Genomic DNA, 23,532 nt, shown 5'->3' with positions numbered 1-23,532 from the left:
TAAACTAACATGGCGATCGGGCTGAAACTATAGCTACAAGCTATCTAAGGATGGTACTATAGAACGCCATCTCAAGGTAGGCCTAGTGGCGCCATCTCTTGGCCAGGCCGGAAACTTATCAATCCACCCTCGTAAAATAGGCAGGTTTTTACACTTTTTAGAGAAAATTAGACGATATGTATATTTCTGATTTAAGAAAAAAATAATTGGAAAGTTCTGCGCATTCGAATTATGTTTTTTATTTAAAAAAAGTAAAGTTTTTCATCCTATTTTGAATTTCGCTGCAAGAATTTAACCCGGATCAAAATTCCAACATAAAAAAGGGTTAAATTTTTGAAAACATCAAAAAATATTTTTAAAAAACCCCACACGGTGACTTTCAACCAACTTTAACCTAAATTGATATTACAAGAAGTTTTTTTAGCAAAATATTATTCTTACATAGTATGCACAAGAAAAATTAATAATCGTGAAAGCACTTTTTCAAAACTTAAAATTTTGATTAACAAAAGGAGAATTTTTTAATAAAAAATATTTTTCAATTAGAAATTGCTAAAAATTAAATATAAAGTCAAAAAAGTTCTACAGGACCGAATCCATTTAAAAATCGGACAGGTTCAATCTCCCGGGAACGAAATATGTTGTTTTTTAAAGGAAATTAGGTGATACGTATTTTTACGATTGGTAAAAAAAATTTTCACGAAGTTATGCGTATTTGAATTTTTTGCTTCGTTAAAAAAAAAACTTTTCTTTAAAGTTATATAACTTTTGACCTAATTGAAATATTTAAGATTCCTTTTAACGATTTTTTCGGAAAACCCACACTTATGTTTTTTCTCAATTTTTCTTTGATATAAAAAAATGTTTAAAAAATAGTTTGCACAGTTTAAAAATTTCTACATAGAAGAATTCAATATTTATGAGAAAAATTCTCTTGTCCACAAAAATGGCTTAGCCGACATAAAACTTATAGAATATCGTTTTGAATATGAACAAAAATTTGTGAAAAATATTTGTTTTAAATAGAAAAGGTGGGGGTTCCCCTTTTTCACAGAAAATGACAATATATATGTCTGGTCCTTCAACTATTTTAATTTTTTTTTTTTGGAAAGGGTACAACATATTAGAAATGGGTACAGAACTTTTCTGTCGAACTTTTATAACTGTGCAAACTATTTTCCTAAAAAGTTTATGAATCTGTTGTTTTAAGCGAGAAAAATTCGATTCTACGAAAAAAAATTCTATTGGCCACGAAAGTTATTCAGCCCCCATAAAACTCCCGAGATACTTTCCTTGTGATAGTACAAATTCAATAAAAAATTGATAAAAAATATAAGCGTTGATTTTTTGAGAAAAACGAATTTTAGAATTTTCATAAAAACCAATGCCATTTTGTTAATTTTGAACATTTTCTAAATTTTTCTCGCAGATTTAAAAAAAAAGACGGTAAATTCTACTAGAATATGGAAAGGAATCTTAAATATCTCAATTTTGTCTCTGCAATTTAATGTTTCTAAGATAAAGGTAATAAATTCTCATAAATAAAATGAAAAATAGTATTTTTTTTTTAAATTGTAATTTGTCAAAAAAAATATAAATGTGACCAGCTTTCTAGCTTTAATACTTGTAAATTCAATCGCGATAAATTTGGTGAATCGGCTTGAAGTATTGAATCACTTTACTGTTAGAAGTACTTTCTAATGGAAAAAAAGGTTTCTCGAACCTTTCGCTACAATCTTTTCAGAGGAAGAGCATGAAAAATTCATTAGATACTTTTACCGTGTTTCTGTTGATTATGTATAGAGGATCAAATAAGCGGGAAAAATTGAACTCTCTAAAAGCAAGAGTTGCATACATTTTTCATATAAAAAAAATTGAAATTTCAATAGAGCGGAGTAAATCTAATACATAACAGACTGCGATGTTCGAGATATGAAAGGAAAATTGAAGATGTACCAATCTTGTACATTTTTACATTCGGATTGAAAATCCTTCTTGTGAAGAATTCTACGTTCAAGAAATAGGTTTTTCACGAATACGAAATTTTAGAATTATGTTCTTTTAAATCTGCATATAAAAAATAACATAAATGAATTTATAGTAATTATAAATGAAAACATATTTTGAAAAAGCAGTTTGCTCAAAGTAATTTAAAAACACCTTAAAAACCTGAATTATTAAAAGTGAATATTACAAAAAATTGTTATTATTTACAATATTATCAATTATTGCCAACTCAATATGTTAATCTCAGATTTATTATCCGCTTTAGAAACTATAGTTAATTTTTTGAAACTATATGTATTGAATGAATAATAATTTATTCAAAGTTTAATCAATATTGAAATATTTATTAGTTGAAATACCGACTTCAACATTTCTCATACAAAAAATTCATGTTTGTTGGTTAAAAATTTAACCATTGACTTAAAATTTGAACTGCTTTATTAAAAATCCAGTTTCCTTACGATTTAGAATTTTAGTTGAAAATTTATTGCTTCGGTATTTTTTCGTAAAAAAAGTATCTTTTTGTTTAAAAATTCCACTATTTGGTTTGAACTTGAATTTTTGTGTAACATTTATATTTTTGGGCAACAAAATTAGAGTATTTTGTAGAAAATTCGTCTCCTTTGGTAAAATGTCATATTTTTTGTTACAAATGCCACTGGTTGAAAAATAATCTTCTTTGGTTGAAAATTAAACTGTTTTGTTAAACATTTTTTAAAACTTACATACAAATTTAAAAGATTTAAAAAAATTTTCAACAATGTCGATTTTCGAAGAGTTTGAAAAAAAAATTTATAAGCGTTTTAAGATTACATATTTTTTTGGACGAATTTAACTGTTTTTGATTTCAAATAAAAAATTATTTTCAGTGTAAAATATCAAGTGCTATTACATAATTTCAATACAAATTCATGCTTTTTTGTTGAAAATTCATCTATTTGGTAAAAATTCAACTATTTGGTTTAAACATAAAATTTTTGTTGAGAATTTATATTTTCAGGTTTAAAAATCATATCATTTTGTAGAAGATTCGTCTCTTTTGGTAAGCAATTCATCTTTTTTGTTTTAAAATGCAACTGGTTGAAAAATAATTTTTTTGAGTTGAAACTTTATCTTTTTTGGGCGAATTTCACTTTTTTCATTTAAAAAATTTTTTTAGTTGAAATATCGACTATTACATTTTTCATAAAAAATCAACTGCTTGGTTAAAACTGAAACTAATTTCTTAAGAATTCATTTTTTTAGATGGAGATTTATTATTTTATTTGAAAATTCATTTTATTGAAATTAAATGTAACTATTTCTTTAAAAATTCGACTTTTTTCGTAAAAAAAGCATCTTTTTGTTTAAAAGTTCAACTATTTGTTTTAAAATTGAATATTTTATTAAACACTTATATTTTCAGGTTAAAAAATTATACTTTTTTCTAAAAAATTCGTCTCTTTAGTTAAAATTTTTATATTTTTTGTTTAAAAATGCAACTGGTTGAAAACTAACTTTTTTCAAGTAGAATATTTAATTATTTTGTTGAAAATTCGTCTTTTCAGACGAATTTAGGTATTTTTCAAATAAACTGAAAATATTTTTTAGTCGAAATATTGACTATTACATAATGCATAAAAAAATCATGTTTTTAGGTTAAAAATACAACTACTTGGTTGAACCTTAAACCACTTGGTTAAAAATTCATTTTTTATGAAGATTTATTAGTTTTGTTGAAAAATTATCTCTTTGGATTAAAGTGTAACAATTTCTTTAAAAACTCATCTTTTTATGTAGAAAATTAATCCATTTGGTTAAAAATTCAACTACTTGTTCTGAACTTAAATTTTTTGTGAGAAGTTTATATTTTCAAGCTCAAAAGTAAGACTGTCTGGTAGAAAATTTGCCTCTTTTGATAAAAATTTTATCTTTTAAATTATAAAATGGAACTGATTAAAAAATAATCTTTGGGTTGTAGGTGCAACCATTCCGTTAAAAATTCTACATTCAAGAAATGGAATCTGCATAAAATATAATTAATATAAAATAGTGGAATTAATAGTCATTACGCTTGTAAATATATTTTGGAAAAACAGTTTACTAAAAGTGATTTAAAAAAACTTTAAAAATTTTCATTGCCAAAAGTGAAAACTTCAAAATTTGTGTTCCTCACGATGTTATAAATGATTGCAAATTCAAATAAATTAGACTCACATTAATTACTTAAATTTAAAATTAAATAAATAAATTTTAGAGATATGCAAGCTCAACATTAAATAAAGTAAAGCACGGTTGTTAGATACCGTTGTTAAATAATAGCACTGCCCCTAAAATGTTATGCACACACGTCCTGCACTTTCAGTTGACCCACGTCCACTGCCAGTAGCAGAATACTAATAGCTTCAACCTCAAAAATAAGCAAATTAAAAATTTCATATTTATCTTTTTATTAAAAATACGGACTATTAGGAAGAGCCGTTAGATACCGCATCCTCTATATCATTTTCTGCAGTCCTCTCCGAAGCCAATCAGACAATTTAAGAATCTACCAGAAGTGATTGAGATAATAAACCGGTTGTACGTATATTGAAATACCTACTCAGATAATTCTTCTAAAAATTACGTCTTTTGTATTTATTTTTTGTTTTGGACAATTGTCAAAAAAAATTATATGATATTCCTTACCGTAAAATCGATGTGTATGGTCGTAGTCCGTGTTTAAAAAGACCGTATCATAACGCCAGGACGATTTCCGATTCTACTTCCAACTCTGGTAGCACAAAAACTTCTCAAATCTCCTCTTTAAGAAAAATCAAGATTCACTTTCTTTAAACCGATCTACCTTTCTTTTGGAGGCAACACTCTGCACTAGAATCTGAATGAACAAAACTGAGCTTGAAATGAACCTCAAATAAAATTTTGAGAGGGTAAGAACAAGTAACTGGGTGAGTGATGTTCTCGATGCTTGACCAAATATATACACGATCACTCGCCCGGACTAGGTCACTAAAATCGCCGATCACACAACGATCGATCCGGTCGACCGGTACCGACGACCTCGCGACCAGATGAGATCCTCGAGCGATCTCGTCTTCTCGATAGTTTTTTATTGTACCGGACCGATCACTATCTACTATTTATCCATCCGGCTAGTTAAGAGGATGGTACCTGTCTGCCAGAGTAACTCGTGGTACGACATGGCATGTGCTGGAATTGCATGGCAAAGTCATAAGCGGGGCCTCGATTGGTGGTGGTGGTGATGGTGTCGAAGGTAGTGGTGATGATGGTCATGGTGGTGGTGGAGGAAATGGCAGTAGAGGACCGTCACCGAGCAGAGTGGATAGTAAAGGAATCGCGGAGAAAGAGGAGAAAGAGAAAGAAAAGAAAGAAGAAAAGAAGATTGGGCCCAGAGTGGGAGGAGGAAGAGGGCCCTGGCTGCGCGCGAGAGAGAGAGAAAAGAGGAGAAACCAAAGTGGGCCAGTGGCCAGGTCATGTGGAAGAAGGGGTTCAACGTGCACGACATCGACACACTGTCCTACTCATCGACTCAACTCGGCAGCACTTCTTCCTTCTGTCCATTCAGGAAAAGCTTCCCCGATGGCCGATGAATGTAGTCAATGCAACTCTCAAGTATTCGAAAGGAAGCAGTCGCAGATTCAATTGGTCACTTAAATGCCCGAGTAAACAATAATATCTGACAATGAATCTAGGGCGAGCAACTGATCATTATTTCCAAAAAAGGGGTGGATAGAATTTCCGCCAAGTTTTCCGGTTCTAATGGAGGGGGAATAACGGAGAGAATTTATTTAAGGCTAGAACTTCCGGTACTCATTTTTTAAGTTATTGATTTTATTTTCATCATGTGGGGCCATTTATTAGGTGTCTATTAACCTGAGAATAGCCGGCAATTAACCAGATATCCAAATTCGAGCCGGAAATAACATTTTAAGTTCCGAAAAATGTTATATTTTTAATTAATCGTGATAACAAGACAAAGAAATTTTAATGTTTATCTTTTTCTTAAAAAGTTGCAGTCACGAAATCTCGTGTAGATTATTGTCGAAAACCTGATTGGTTTTCGGCCCTGCGTGAATGTGAATTTTAGTGGCATTTTTATATTTAATAAATGTTTAAAAATTAAAAAATTAATAAGAATTACTAATTTTCTGCCAATCAATTTCGCCTTTTTAGATAAAAATGCAATTTTTTGTTTGTAAATTAATCTGTTTTGTTTCAGAGTTCAACTTTATTGTTGAAAAAACATCTTTTCTGGTTGGGTTCAGCTTTAATTAAAAAAAATTCCTTTCCAGGTTGAAAATTTAACTTTTATTGAAAGTTAATTTTTCCGGCTGAAAATGAAATTATTTCATTTTTGATTGAAAATAGGTCTTTTCTAGTTGAAAACACGTGTATTTTGTTCAAAATTATTTTTTTTTGGTGGAAAATTAATTTTCTAGGTTGGAAATTAATTTTTTGTTCGAAAATTCCATTACTTTGGTGAAAATAATTTTTTTTAATAGTCATATTTTCGGTTTAAAAAATCAAAATTCTTCTGTTTTGGAGAAATTTACATATTTTTTTATTTTAAATATGTTTTAGTTGAAATATCGACTATTACATTTTTCGTGAGATTCATGCTTTTCTATCGGAAATTCAAATAATTGGTTAAAAATTGAACTACTTCGTTAAAAATTCATGTTTTGAAAAGGCTCATCATTTTAATTAAAAAATCATCTCTTTGGATTAAAATATAACTATTTCGTTTTTGGTAATTAATTAATCTTCTTGGTAGCAAATTTATCTATTTGGTTGAAAATTTATATTTTTTAGTTAAAATCAAAAAAATTTGTAGAAAAATTGTCTATTTTGACAAATAATTGATATTTATTGTTTAAAAGTGCATCTAGTTAAAAAATAATTTTCTTGGGTCGAAGATGCAAGTGTTTTATTGAAAATTCGTGTTTTACAATGAATTCAACTATTTTGATTTGAAATTGAAATTTGTAGTTGAAATATTAACAGATATTACATTTGTGATTAAAACTTCCTGTTTTTTAAATTAGAAATTCAACCATTAGGTTATCATATTAGCTGAAGATTAATCAATTTATTTAAAAATTAATTTCTTTAGATTAAAATGTAACTATTTTGTTAACAATTTGTCTTCTTGAGTAAAAAATTCATTTATTTGGTTGAAATTTCCACTACTAGGTTTAAACTTGAATTTTTTGTTGAACATTTTTATAGCCGGGTTAAAAAATTAGACTATTTTGTAGAAAATTCGTATCTTTTGGTATAAATTCAATCTTTCGTGTTTAAAATTGCTACCGGTTGAAAAGCAATTTTTTGGGGTCAAAGATTAAGCCATTTTTTGAAAATTCTTCTTCTTTGGACTAATTCAACTCCTTTTTATTAAAAAATATTTTTTGGATGAAATATCGCCTTCTAATATACTTTCTATTGAAAATTCATGTTTTTTGGTTGAAAATTTGAATACTTAGTTAAAAATCCAACATCTTGTTAAAAGATGAACTACTTTATGAACAATAAATTCTTTTAAATGTAAATGTATCATTTTACCTCTTTAGATTAAAATGTTACTATTGCGTTGAAAATTTTTCTTTTTTAGTAGAAAATTCATCTGTTTGGTTGAAAATTCAACTAGTCTTGTTTTTTTAAACCTATTTTTTTTTAAATTTATATTTTCGTATTAAGAATTCATATTGGCTGAAGATACAAATATTTTGTTGAAAATTCGTCGTTTTTCGTAGAAGTTAACTATTTTTATTTTAAATTGCAATTTTTGCAGTTGAAATATCAACTGTTATTACATTTTTCATTGAAAATTAATGTTTTTAAATAAAAAATTAATTTATTCAACTATTTGGCTGAAAATTCAAATGGCAGGTTAAGATTTTAATGTTTTTGTTAACAATTCATTTTTTCATGTATATTCATAATTTCAGTTGAAACCTTATATATTTGGGTTGAAAATTCGATTGAAAATGAAACTATTTAGTTTGAACTTAACTTTTTTTAAACGTTCAGATTTCCGGGTTTAAAAATGAGACTATTTGATAGAAAAATAGCGTCTTTTGATAAAAGCTTAATCTTTTTTATTGAAAAGTGCAACTGGTTAAAAAATAACCCTTTTGGTCTGAGGAGTTAACTATTTTTGTAAAAATGTGTCTTTTTCAAAATCAATTATAAATTAAAGAAAAAATTGTGTTTCGAAACACAATTTGGAAGTATTTTAAGAATAGGGAAAGGTTTCAAGATAATAAAATGAATGAAGATATATAGGACAATTTTAAATGATTTTTTTATTTTATTTTTGTGTTGTTAATTTTTCAATTGTCATCCTTTTCTATTATATCACATAGTTTCGATCAAAAATTCATGTATAAGACAGTTCTATTTTTTTGAATCCTATATTTTGTCTGTTTTTCATCCTTTTCTTTAAGAAGCAGAATCTATCCAACTTTATTACTTCATCACTTTATCCATTTTTCCTGTTATTAATTCCCATGAATTTATTTATAATTTTGTTGCTTTTTATGTTGATGCCTATCTAACAGTTCTATCGATTTCTATAAATTTCCATCCAATTGTATCAAGTTGTATCCTATTCTATTCGTAACTATCTCATATTATCTTTATGCTCTTTAAATTTAAAGCGATTCTGTTCATTTTTATACCATTCAATTTGTGCTTATTCTGCTTCCTCTTATGCTAGATTTAAATAACGAATTATACAAATAAATATATCGAACTCGATCAAATAAAACAAAAGAGAAGAAAATATAAAAGAAAATATTTTAGAAAACATATAGATAAAATCCTGGCATTTTTAAATAAAAAAGGATCAACTTTTTCTTGTAGAAAATATTTTGAGAAATCCGATACAAAGAAAGAATAAGGTACAAATGGATAATATAGACTGATAAAAAAATAGAATTGGATAGCACTATACCAAAATAGGAACAAGTTATAAAATAATACAAGTGGATCAAAATCGATCGAATTATAGAAAATTTGAGAAATACATAATTAGATAAATGCAGATAAAATAAAAAAAATGGAAAAAATTGATATAAAATTTGTAAAAAAAAAAAGATAAAATTATTTCTTGAAGCAAATAAAATTAAATAATATAAGACTAAACAAGCGAATATATAACTGATTTCCTTACACATATTTGTTTTTCTGAAATTTAAGTCAACGAAAGTTACAATATAGTTAATTATATGCAGATGTAATATATTGATAGGACCATGTACATAAATAGAATACGAAATGCAAGGAAGTACTGAAAGTTTAGATTGCACGTGTGATGTAAAGCATTTTTCTGCAAGGAAAAGGGAATTTAATTTATTCAATGAAATACGTGACTTTTGCAAAATATTTTTTAATGGAACCTATTATAACCCCTTAGAGAGAAATCCCTTATGATCTCAAGAATATCTTCTAATATAACGGGATTTAATATTCGAATAATTTTGATTCAATTTCAAACTTTTTTTTCAAAATTGAGACGGCCAATAATTTAGAAAAAACGTCATTCCATGATTTTAAATTATTTTTTTCTAAAGAAAAAGTAGAATTGGTTTCCACTTTATAGAAAATTGCTGAAGCAATTACTATAATATGAAGAGAAAAATAAATTCTCTTGTGTGAAAGAAAATGTTAAAGTCTTTTGAAATAGGTAAAGTTAAATGAGATTTCTACTTTGAATTGAAGTATTTCACTCTATTTTATTCTTAATAATATGCTCTTTCTTTCTTTCTTGAATTTATAACTAGAACCTTGAATTTTATTTTTTCCTACTTTTAAAACAGTTATTTTATTGAAATGCAAAAATTAATTTAAATACTTTAGTTTATCATGAAAGAAATATAATTGATCTTTTGCTCAATACCAGATTATATAGAGATTTCAAGATGCTTTTTGCAGACTTATTATTTTATAGATTGCAATGAACAGACTTTAATATTGTGAATAATTCTATAAGGTTTTAATGTCTTCTCCGTTAATATGGAATCTTAAAATAATTTTTTGTTTATACGCAACATGTAAATTATTACGACAATTATTATTAAAAATTTTTGTTGTTAATTCAGATTCAAAATTAGAATGAAAAATATTTCTCAAGATTTCAAAAGATTTCAAAATTTTTCAAAGATTTCAAAATATTTAAAAGAATTTGGAACATTTTACAAATATTCAACGGATTTCAAAGATTTGAAAAAAGGCATGCGCACCAGTTTCAAACGATTTCACAAAGATTTGAAAGATTTTAAAAGATTTGAAGGATTTAAATGATTTGATAATGTAACTATAAAATTTGTACCTTTTTAGTTAGAAATACAATTGTTTCATTGAAATTTGATTCTAAAGATTTCTAAACATTTAAAAGATTTGAAACGATTTCAAAATGTTTTGAAACATATTAAAAGCTTTCAACAAATTGCACATAAATTAAAAATAATTTAATGATTTAAACAAACACAAAATATTTCGTTAAAAATTATTTCAGAAAGATTTCACACGTATTTCAAAACATTTGACAATAATTTCAAAAGATTAAAAAATATTTCAAAGGTTTCAAAAAGGCGTGTGCACCAGATATAGAAGATTTTACAAAGATTTTGAATATTCTGGAAAGATTTTAATGTATTTTAATGTATTTCAATAATTTTAAACATAAAATGAATTAGGTTATAAGCATATTATAATTATGTAAACTAGAAGTAAACCAGTAAACCAGATATATAGGATTTCAAAACAAACGATTTCATTTTTTTTAGAGGATTTCAAAAGATTTCACAAAATTTTTAAATATTTTATTTATTTCGACCGAATACAAAAGATTGCAGAACATTTTTATTAAAACTTCATGAACATTTCAAGAATTTCAAATGATTTTACACAAGCGTATAGTACACCAGATTTAAAATATTTCAAAACATTAAAAAAATTTGAAGCATATAAAATTTGTCTTAGAAAATTTTAGAAGTATTTCAAAGATTTTGTAAAAATTCTATAAAGATTTCAAAGATTTTAAACGATTTAAAATTTGGTTAGAAGATTTGAAAATATTTCACGAAGATTTAAAATATTTCAATGATTTCAAATTAATACAAAATATTTCAGAAAAATTGCACAAACATTTCAAACATTTCATACAAATTTCATTAAGATAGCAAAAAAATGCAATAATATCCAAGGTTTCAAGAAGAGTACAGTACACCAGATTTCAAATATTTCAAACTTTAAAAAAAAGATTTTAAATACACCAGCGATTTCAAACGAATGCAAAAGATTTCACATATATTTCGAGGAATTCATAAGAATTTTAGAATATTTCAATAATTTCAAAGGTTTAAAAAATAGTACAGTACAGAAGATTGAAAATATTTCTATAGATTTAAAAGATTTTGTAAGATATCAAATTTTTTTAGAAGGTTTCGGAAGATTTTACAGAGATTTCGAATATTTCAGGGATTTCAAATGAATAGAAAAAATTTCAGAAATATTTCACAAATATCTCAAATTTTTCATAATGATTTACAAAGATTTTACGGAGAATTGAAAGAGTTCAACCATTTCCCAGATTTTAAGAATTTTAAAAATTTCTAAGATTTAAAATATTTTACAAAAATTAAACAAAATTCCTCAAGATTTTTTTAAAGATTTCACAGAAATTTAAAGAATTCAGAAGGATTTTAAATACCTCAACAACCTTTAACAAATTAACAAAGATTTCAAAAGATTTTAAAGATTTCAAAAATATTTTAAAGGTTACATAAGCATTTAAAAATATTTTCAAGAAGACTTTAAAGATTTCAAAGATTATAAGGATTTCAAATATTCCAAATAAATTTCGAAGTCTAAAATATTGTTAAAAAATTTTACAGAAACTACAAGAATTCACGAAGGTTATAAATATACTTTAAATGATTTCAGCAAATTCACAAATATTTCAAAATATTAAAAAGATATGACAAAGCTTAAAAATATTTTGAGGATTTTAAAGACTTTACAAAGATTAAAAAATATTCCTAAAGATTTTACAAAGGGAACTTATGTTTACAAAAAATTATTAACTTGTTTATCCACGGTCATGCTCTCTTTAGCAATTGTTGGCCAATAAAAACTGAAATGGTTCAATTTTTTACATTTATAATAAACGGTTATTTCATTATTTGGCATAAAAAAGGAGACGCAAAAAAGGAGATATGAAATAATCTTAATTTCTCGACCTCGAAAACCTGGAAAAGACCTTGATTTTTTTCCCTTAGAATATTAGAAAACGCTCTCGCTTTCCAAAAAATATTTTTAGTTTAACAAATATTTATCTAGTAAAATTAGTCAAAGATTTAAACTTATCAAAAAACTATAGCCAATTCATTTCAAAACATTTGATATCTTTGTTTAATGTTTTTTTATGCAAAATACTAAAAACTGCAGAGGAAAACTAGGACGCGAAAACGATAATATTATCGAAGCATCTGTACACATTCGTAAATTCCAAGCTATCGAAAGAGAGAAAGTCAACATGATACAGCGAAGTCGTACATTGAAATTCACGATTATCCTCAAATATTTGAACTCTGGTTAATCGATATGCGGATTAAATACATTTGTGTTCATCCTCATTGCGCGAAAAAATTTATGGTTAAACTGGCGATATTTATCCTCGAATTATCTACAAATATTGCTATAAATGATCCAAAGATATTGGTAAAATTATTTCAGAAGAAATTTAGAGCGGAATTTATTGTAAGTATTAATAATTATAAATTAAATAAATAAATCATGAGAACAAACATATTAAATAGCTGAATTGAGAATGTTGCTGAATATGGCGCTAATGATTATGATTAATAGTGACAGAGGTTTGAAATTTATAATTGATTTAACAGTTTACCTTGAAATTAAACAGATTATTTGACCTTATATTGAAATCAAAATAAGTGTAGCTAATAGCAGAACTAGTTTTTAAGCTTTTGGCAATACAAAAAAATTGTACTTGAAGTTTTGATTTTATATAACATCTGAAATATACTACTAATTCAAAAATATGAAAATCCTTAAATTTAGGTTAAAGTTAGCTGTTTCAAAAACAAAAATTACGTTATTTTAATAGATTTTAATTTCATAAGTTTGATTTTCAAGTATTTTTTTGTTTGAACTTAAAATATTTGTCTTTGTGTTGCAAGATTAAAAAAATATTTTGTATTTATTTGGCTAAGTATGCAAATTAATTAATTCAATTGCAAATTAAGTTCAAAAGAATTTATAAAGCGACTGACAAGAATTGTAGTATTTAATCAGGGTTTGTTACACGTTAAAGAATTCTAAAGTCAGGAAAATTAAGGTCAAACATGATACTTTAATGGAATTTTCGATATACTGATGTTGAAGTTTGGTTAAAAAATAAAAAATGGTTCAAAATTAATCTCTTTTGGTTGCAGATTGAACTATTTTTTTTTTTGAAATGCCTAGATTTGTTTAAAAATTGTATCTTTGGTGGTAGAAAATTAATCTCCTTGGTAAGTAATTCTTGTGACTAGTTGAAAATTCTATCATTTGTTAAGAAATTTAACTATAAGGTTGAAAATTTCTTTGAAAGGCAAAAAGAGGCTAAAAAATTTACGAATCTTGGTTAAAAATTGATTTCTTTGGTTTCACATTATTTTTGCTTTATCAAAAATTGATTTTTTGTCACTTAAAATTTAACTAATATTTTTTTATAATTTATCATTTTTCATTGAAATTTGATCTTATTGGGCGTAACATCAGCTTTTCAGTTGAATTTTTTTTACTGCAAATTTGACTATTCTATTTTAAGTGGAAAACTTGTCTCTTTATAGTGAAAATTTAATTACTTTATTACAAATTCGTCTTTTATGGCAGAAAACTAATCTTATTGATTGCAATTTCATCTTTTTAGTTAAAAATTCATTTCTAAGGTTAAACATTTAACTGCTTTGTTAAAAAATAGTTTCTGGGTGTTTATTTTTCTAACTGAAAACTTTAACATTCTATTTTTGGTTGATAATGTATCTCTTTTAGTTAAAAATTAATTGCCTGAATTTAAAATAAGAAGTATTCTATTTTTTCGCTGAAAATTTTATTATAATATTTTTTGTTAAATTTCAGTACTTTGGTTGAAAATTTAGCAAATTTGATTGAAGATTCGTTTTCCTTTTTGGGTTGAAGATTTATTTTTCTAAATTAAGATTAAACTATTTTATTATTGATTGAAAATTTATCTTTTTTTAATCTGATAATTCATGAATTTTATTTAAAATTTGTCTTTTGGTAGAAAATTAATCTTTTTGGTTTAAAAATTAGTCTGTATTAGTTGAGGATTCAACTAATTTGTTCTAAATTCGTATTTTCTTGTTTAATTTAACTGTTTTTTATTGAAAATTTAAAAATATTTTTTGGTGAAAATATCAACTGTCACATTTTTTGATGAGAATTAATTTTTTTTTAAATTGAAAATTATCGCTTCGGTTGTAAATTTAACAATTTTGGTACAAATTCCTATTTTCTTGTTTGAAAATCAAGTTATTTAACTTCAAATTTAATTCTTTCATTTGTGGTTAAATTTGATCTTTTCGAGTTAAAACCTCAACTATTTCTTTGAAAATTCATGCACTTTATCTATGTATCAAGTAATTTCTGTTCCCACTTATAAAATCTTTGACGACTCTTTTCATTACCATTATTGATTTCTGATGCAGTCAGGGAATTTTAAAACTAGGATTTTGTAGGAAACTTGTTAATTTTTGAATAATTATAAATTTATAAATGAAAATACAAAGCAGTATCAGATTTAAGTGGCGTTACAATTTATAATTTCACGTATCAGCACCTGCATAAATTTCTCAATCAGATCATTCACTATGCCATGTTATCCTATTTAATAAATGAACATGCGTGTTTTTAGTGATTACGTTTAATTATGTCGAACGATTAAAAGTTGATGGCGCCTATAAGTCACGCAAATGTTTTAGAATAAGGGGTACTAAACCGGAGTTGAATAAAACAAGAACACTGAAATTAAAGGCTAAACTTTCGTTCCTCTACTTTTACTGTTTAGTCAGTAAGAAGTAAGTCACTTCACAATATATTTCATTTTTTGCTCGCATTTAAAAACCCTTGGTAACTTTTATTTTTCCGAGATAACATTATTCCTCAAACTCCCATATTTTTCCTTCAAAAATTTATTTACAGGTTTGAAAATTTATACGTTAGAGTTGGAATAAAAAGCTAGCTTCTTAAAGGAAATGGACGATAAGCATTAGGATGGTTCAAATTTATTTTCAAATTTCATGAATATAGTCCCGAAATTTATTCGAATCCACACAAAAATAAAATCACTTTTGTTTAAAAAAATAATATTTAGTGTTGGAGCAAGGCCTATGAAGTTTAACACGTATTTTCTATAAGAAAAAAAATACGTTTGAGTAAATTTTATACAGAATTGTCAATATCAGCTAAATCGAGTTGAAACTTGATATTTATCTTCACAGCTAGTCATACAATATAAATAGAATATGAATTTTTAATTATCAGCTCCATAAGTATGTTTTATAAGGTTCAAAAAAAAACCCATAAGTAAAAAAATGAGTTCTGTGAGGTTTTAGCGATAATTATAATTTGTTTGCCATTTTTTAATCCGCATTTTTTCTTTTACAAAAAATACTACTTTATACTGATAATTAGATGTTTAAATAAATTGTTTAAACAATTTATAAATGTTTTTAGCAATTTCCTCTTAGAATAGAGTTATAGAAACTCGCGTTTTTTTTTAGAAAAATGATGCAGATTTTTGTCTAATTTTCTACAAGAGGAAGTTTAAAACTAATTATTGTTACTAAACATAATGGTTTGAACAATTTATTATTATTTTAAATAATTTTCTCTTAGATTCATGATAGAAAATTTCAACTTTTTCAAAAATGCTCCACTTTTTTCCAATTTTAAATTAGAGTGAAGAAATTATTAATCAGAATTAAATTTTTTTAAAACAATTTATTATTATTTTTAATAATATTATGATTGAATAATGTTAGCAAGTTGCTCTTTTGGGTGAAATGTTAAACTTTCTGTGCACTATTCAAGTTTTCCTGAGAGTTTAGTAATGATTAATGCAATTTGACAAGCACAATTGTTCAAACAACTCATTATTGTTAAAAACTATCTTCTCCTATAGTAATGCTAGACAGTTGCGGTTTTCTTCTCAAATTTTTCACTTTCTGTCAACTTTTTACTGACTTTGTAAAGTATAAATTAATGAAAGTTAAAAAACATAATTGATTAGAAAATTTCCTACTGTTTATAATTATATTTTGTAAGATAATTGCTAGAGAGTTGCAGTTTTCTCTAAATTTTTTAATTTTTTGTCAAATGTTTACTTAGAATTTCAGAAAAAACCGTAACTTTCTACCATTAAGCAAAGACAGCATTATTAACAATAGGAATAAATTGATAAAATAATTTGTTTGTTAACTTGAATTAATGATTACTTTACTCTGGTTGAAAAGGGGATAAAAAGTGAAATATTTCAGAAAAAAACCATAACTATCTAGTATTAATATCGAGGAAGATAGCTGTAAACGGTAATGATTTGTTTAAACAATTATTTTTTGTTAAATTACATTGAATGTTAACTCACATCGAGTGAACAGTGGAAAAAAATTTTAAAATTGAAGAACAGTTTGAGTTAATAAAAATTGAGAAAATTTATATTTAGAATACATTAAGTCTTTCAAATAAAATGGTTATTTTGAATATTTTATTTGGATAAAAAAATAATGTTAAATATTTAAATCCAAAATTATTCAACTCTGAGCGCATTCAAGATTAATTTGTTTGATTAAAATTGATTTAAATTAAAAATTGCTTATTGTGATTTTTAATTTGGAGTGAAAATTTTTTAAATTTGAAATTGTGGACGAAATATGTAGGGATTTTTTTAAAGAAATGTAAAAATATATAAAATTAATTTCCTAGCAGAAAAGACAAATTTTGAATAAAGTCCATAATTTTTTAAGCAAATAGTTGAATTTTTAATAAAGAAAAATATTTTTTTCCCAAAAAAGAGGAGTTTTCAACAAATTGTATACATTTTTAATTGAATAGTTTGAACAGTGGATGTTATGTTGGAACTTTTATTTTATTCACCTTTAGTTTGAATTTATTTATCCCTTATTTCAAATTTTCACTTAAAAAACTTAATTTTTAACAAAATAATGTTGCATTTTCAAATAAAATTGTGAATCTTCAACCACTAAAACGAACTTTCAAAAAGATAAATATTCAAAACACAAAGTTTGTTAGTCAAGAATGAAATAAAATTTAAATAAAATTGTTCAAAATTTAAGTCAAAAATACCAATTTTCAAAAAAATTGTTTAAATTTTAGCCAAGAATTTTGAATTTTTAACAAATTTATTGAATTTTCGACAAAATTTTATTTTGGAACCGAATAATAAAATTTTTAAACCAAGAAGATGAATTCTTAACCGAAATTTTTTTAGCAGATTTTTTAACCGAAAAGAATGAATTTTTAACCAAAAGTAGTTTAATTTTTCAACTGGGTTTTAGTAATATTCAGTTCGCATTTATGTAAAAAAACGCGAAACAGAGACGAATAGGGAAAAGAATACTTGTCACAAATAAATAGGAATATTGATCATTTGGAAAATTCGAAAATTATATTTTTAGGGAAAAAAATCTTCTGGCCTCAAAAATGGTTTGGCTCGCATAAAACTGATAGAATGCCTTTTTAATATAAGCATAAACTTTAAAATAATATTTGATAAAATTAAAAGGGTGTGATTTTTAAGAAAAATCTTCTTTTTATGTTTTCAAAGCAAGAAATCAAATGAGAGCACAACGTATTCTTCATAGAACTTTTTGAGGCGTGCAAATTTTTATGTTTAAATTTGTTTGTAACAGTACTTGTTTTCGAGAAAACTGTAAAATTTTGATTTTATAAAAGAAATTACCCGTTTAAAAACTGATTTAGTCCACATCAAAAACTCACAGGATGTCTTTCTTATGGAAATCCAAATTTCACCGAAAAATCGGAAAAAGGGTGTTTTTAAAAATAAAAATGGGCAATTTGTATTTTCAAACAAATCATCACAATTTTGTAATATGGAACTTTGTAAAATTTTACAACTGACTTCGAAATAATACTCATGAACATCCGAAAAGAAAAGTTGGAATATCTGATTTAAATAAAAAATTACTGAAGGTTAAAGATGAAATTTATGTTTTTTTTTGTTTAAATTAAAGTTCAATTTCAAATACTTGTAACTTCATGTCATTTTTTTTCTTCAATCGAAAAAATATATACGTCCCGCCTAATTTCCTCTAAAAATCAATATATTTCGTCACTGAGAAATTCTGCTTCTTCAAGTGTAGAACCTGCCTGATTTAAAATGGATTCGATAATTGTAAAATTATTGCGTTTAAAATGAGTTAATTTTTAATGACACAATTTTGAATGACTAGCACTTTAATTTTATAATTTTTCCACTCTGGGTGTTTTAATTTTTAATTCGGTTTATAATGCTACAAATTGTTCATGTGCCGATTAACGGTAATAACCTGTTGGAATTCCAGCTGCAGTTTATGTTTCGAGATTCGAACCCAATTTTATTTTTAATTAATTCCCAGAAAATGCACATATTTTTTAAGTTTGTGAGTCCTAGGATTTTTTTCCTCATTAGCATTTTTTTACAAGAAAATGTTTCAATTTGAAATTTCTACCCATTATAAAATTGAAAAAATCCTTCGAGATTTGAATTTTGGATGATAAACTGTAAATGTTGTTTTCACTGTGAGAGAATATTAACAGAGATCTTGTTTTCTTGAAATGTATTAGGATATAAATCCAGAACGGAAATCTCCCCCGCGGAGGAGGGAATCGGGTTATTGGTATGGAAGACAGGTTTCAGACTAAGATTTCGCATTCAGAATATCAATGGAAAGGAATTTCACCTTGTTTCGGAGTCATAAAACCAGGTTTCTTCGATTTCTCGAGACTTTCGCACGTAGAGACCCTCGAAACAAGTTACCACTTGCAAATCTTGCTCTAATTGTTAAAAAAAGTAAACCCAAATATTCTGGTTATACAACGAAATTCCGATTTAAATTTTTATTTTATTTTTTGTTTATTTAAGATCTAAATGAAATCCACTTTCTCATGAATATTTTGATATAAAAAGAGCACAAAAAATATAAACAATTAAAAATTATATTTCCAAAGTACCTCACTTTTCGGCTCATTAGAGACATTAGATTAGATTACTTTTTCTCCGTCGTACAGTGGGACAATAAAGAAACGTCCGTGGACAAATTGGTTTTCAGAAGACAATTATTATCCGATTTTAACGTTTTTTTAAATGAAATCTTAAAAAATTTCGCATCGAACTGCTTTACTTTTGAAGTGTACCGGATAAGGAAAAAATGGTTTTTCAAATCAAACATACCTAGAAAACTGAAAGCAACTATTCGAAAAAGAGATACAATAGCAATACAAACCTTTAAAAATTTATTGAATTTGTTATAAACAAATAAGTAAATGAGAATGGTTTCGTGGGGATTGGCGGCAATTCGCCACTAGATTCGCACTAAATTTGAATAATTTATTTTTTTTATAAACAAATATCCAAATAAGGTATTTTTGATGGAATAAATCAAGTTTTTTCTATGGAATCGATCACATATTACTGGGAACAAAAACCTCAGTATAATATATGGCTACCAAATGAAATTTAATAATTGTTTAAACTACTTTAATTAACAAATTCACTATTTGCCTACTTCTTGAGGTACAAACTTGATTTTCGCAATGCAATTAACTGTAAATAAATAACTTCTAAATTTTTAATAACATTTTGGTGACGGTAAACAGGTTATAATTGTACACAAGAATTGTTAGAACAAATTTTTATGTATTTATAAATAAAATACCGCCTTTTCACGGAATTATCAGCTAGTTATTTTGCAATGATTTTTTGTTAATCAAATCAACAACTCGATATTTTTAATAGGTCCTTCAAGAATATCAATTATATTTTCACGCTTCAATCAATTTCTTTGAAAATCATGATTTTCAATATTCGATCTGTTTAAATAATTATTAAAAATTAAAAATTGTAAAGATCAACTTCTTGAGTATAAATTTATTATAATCCAATATTTTGCCGCTCCAACATCAAGTTACTAATTAAATTCCTTGTAAAAGTCACAATCACAGTCTAAAAAGTTGAGGAATTTTTTAAAATGTATTTTAAACAAACAAAAATTAAATGTTAATATATTAGAAAGATCATTTTTATACACATTTTTTAAAAATACAAGAAAAATGAAACTCCTAGTGAATTGAATGTTAACTGACGTCAAGCGAAATGTGGAAAAAAGTTAAAAATTTCAGAAAACTTTTAGTTCATAAAATGTTGAATGTCTGGTTCTAAAATTGTCAATTTTGAATATTTTATTCCTATAAAAAAATGATGTTAAATATGCAAATCCAAAATTATTTAACTCTGAGCGCATTCAACATTAATTTGTTTGATTAAAATAGATTTCATTTTCAAAATTGTTGATTCAGATTTGGAGTGTAGATGCTTTTAATTCGAAATTTGTGACGAAATATGTAGGAATTATTTTGAAGAGATATAAAAATATTACACGTAAAATTAAAAATTAAATAATAGTAATAAAAGTTTAAAACAAAATAAACCCATTTTTTTACAAAATAATTAACCTTTCTACTAAGGAGATTAATTTTCTACAAGTAAAGATACATTTTCAATACAGTAAATAATTTTTTTTTAATAGTCGAATTTTCAACATTGTATATTAATTTTTTCTCAAAAAATAGGGGTTTTTAACAAATTACACAAATCTTTAATTGAATAGTTTGATTTTATTATTATTATTATTTTAACGTATATTACAAAAAAAGAAAATTAAAAGTTAGTACATTAAAAACATAATTTTTATACCGATTTTTTAAAAATACAAGAAATAAAAACCTCCTGGTGAATATTGTTAAAGCAATTAAGTTTAGATTCCATTGCATTGCACATTAGTGTGGTCCAAATTATCTTTCCTTAGCATTTTCATGCTTATCATCCGGAAATTTGTTCGAATCCACACACAAATATAACAATTTTTTTTATAAAAAAAAAATTATATTTAGAGGTGGGGCCCTTGTAATGTTTATCGCGTATTTCCCATTAGAAAAAAATTTTTTTGTACATTTTATTCAGACTCGTTAATTTTAGCTAAATTGAGTTCTAACTCAACACTTATCTTGAAAATATAGCTATAGAATACGAATAAAATATTAGCTTTTTAAATACCACCCCCATAAGTCTACTTATGATTTTTTGCAGTTTTTAAATACCAATTATTTCTTGTACGTAAAATACTACGCTGTACTAAAACACAGATGCTATCATACATTTTTTAAACAATTTTTTATTGTTTTTATAATTTTTCTCTTAGAATAGAGTTAAAAAGTAGCGGTTGTTTAAAAAATGTTCTACATTTTTATCAATATTTAATTAGAAGAAGGCGATAGTTAATTAATGCTAACAAGCATGATTGTTCAAAAAATTTATTATTGCTTATAATTTTCTTTTTAGAAAATACTAGAAAAGGGCGGGTTTTCTGACATTTTCGACTCTTTGTCCACTTTCACTTGGAGTGAGTCAATGTTTAATTAAATTTATCAAAAATAATTGTTTAAACAAATGATTGTTGTTTATAGTCATCTTCTTTTATCTTAATACTATATAGTTGCGGTTTCTTCTGAAATTTTTAACATCAAATACCATTTATACTATTTTGTTTGATGATCAATTGATTATTGTTTATAACTATCTTCGCCTATATTAATGCTAGAAAGTTGTTTTTCTTCTAAAATTTTCAAGTTTGCTTTAACTTTTTAGCTATGAACAAATAATGTTTAAATCTAAAAAAGAATCACATTTTAAATAGTATATTTTTTTTAAAGTGAATTCTTTTGTCTCTTTTCCCAATAATTGAAAAAAACGTAATTTATACCAAAAAGCTATCTTACACAAGAGAAAAAAATCTGAAGTGAAAAATTGAGTGTCGCTGGTTTTTGGCGCTAACTAATATCTTTTGGCCACTTTTTCAGTATAAATTGTTTCCAATTCATAAAATATTACTCTATTTCCTTGATTGTTTATAGCAATTTCCTCTTAGAATAGACTTAATATATCTAGAATTTTTATGAATTTTCCACCTTTTGTTCATTTTTCAATGAGATTCAGGTAACTAATAATTGAAGTAACAATAACAATTATGGACACAATTTATTATTATTTTTCAAAATATTCTCTTTAAATAATGGTGGATGTTTGCGATTTTTTTCTGCAATTTTTAACCGTTTAATCCACTTTTTACTTAGAGTAGGTTAATAATTAATGCAATTTATTGTTTATAATTATCTCCCCCTATGTTAACGCTAGATGAGTGTGGTTTTTTCTGAAATCATTAGCTTTCATTTGATTTTTATTTATGTACAGATAACAAATGAACGTCAACCATAATTATTATTATTACACCATCAAGCCATTTCCCTTTCGGGGTAGGCGTGACTCACTCGGTAGGGGAAAGGAGTAGTGTGTGGAAGGGATAGAGAATTTTCAGATTGATCCAGAAGGTCTACCTCTGGGCACGCTGCCATTTACTTTACCTTGATACACTTGTTTCGTTAGTCGCTCATTTGGCATGCTCTCAACATGTCCGAACCATCTTAACCGATTTCTTTCCCATGTGTCTACTAGCGCCTCTCCTGCACCACATTCTTTTAGAATTATCTCCTTACTTACTCGTACTTTGTCCATCAGAGTTTTCCCGCATATTATGCGCATGAATTTCATGTCAATTTCGCTAATTTTACTCTTATCTTTTTCTTGATAAGTCCATGTCTCGCTACCGTATAGTACAGTCGGTACAAATATAGAAATAAGTATTGTGATTTTAGCTTTATTTGATAAATTTTTACTTCTGATAAGGGGACCTGCTCTACCAATAACCTTCTTACCTTCGTTTATGCGTCTATCTAATTCCTCACCTGTCTTCCCGTCCCTAGCAAATAAGCTACCAAGGTATACGAAATGATCAACTTGTTCAATCCTCTTATCATTTAATAAAATATTGCATAGTGTTTTCTCACTCTTTTCTTCGTACACCATAGTTTTTATTTTATTTGCGTTAATTTTGAGGCCCATGCTTTTCATGCTTGCATCTAGTTTATTCAACATTCTTTGTAAGTCTTCGATAGACTCTGCCATAACAACCTTATCATCTGCGAACGCGAACCCACGTAGCCTTACTGTTTCGATATCCACACCCTCCTCGTCAAAGAGAGCCATTCTTAAACACTTTTCCATAAATAATATAAATAACCATGAAGACATAACGCATCCTTGTCTAACTCCTTGAATAATATCGAAACAGTCACTCAATTTCC

General features: G+C 26.0%; 1 protein-coding gene across 1 annotated transcript in view; it reads right to left on the bottom strand.

The window, feature by feature from the left end:
- Positions 1 to 5,156, bottom strand: part of LOC117174774 (serine protease filzig) — an 81,470-nt gene extending 76,314 nt beyond the window's left edge. Inside the window, exon 1 of the mRNA XM_033364130.1 lies at positions 4,675 to 5,156. The gene's annotated coding sequence lies outside the window, so the exon portion shown is untranslated. The remainder of the gene's footprint in view (positions 1 to 4,674) is intronic.
- Between the last annotated feature and the right edge of the window lie 18,376 nt (positions 5,157 to 23,532).

This window comes from Belonocnema kinseyi, chromosome 6 (assembly GCF_010883055.1).
Source record: "Belonocnema kinseyi isolate 2016_QV_RU_SX_M_011 chromosome 6, B_treatae_v1, whole genome shotgun sequence".
NCBI classification, from domain to species: domain Eukaryota; kingdom Metazoa; phylum Arthropoda; class Insecta; order Hymenoptera; family Cynipidae; genus Belonocnema; species Belonocnema kinseyi.
This window is presented reverse-complemented; position numbering and strand designations above follow the sequence as displayed.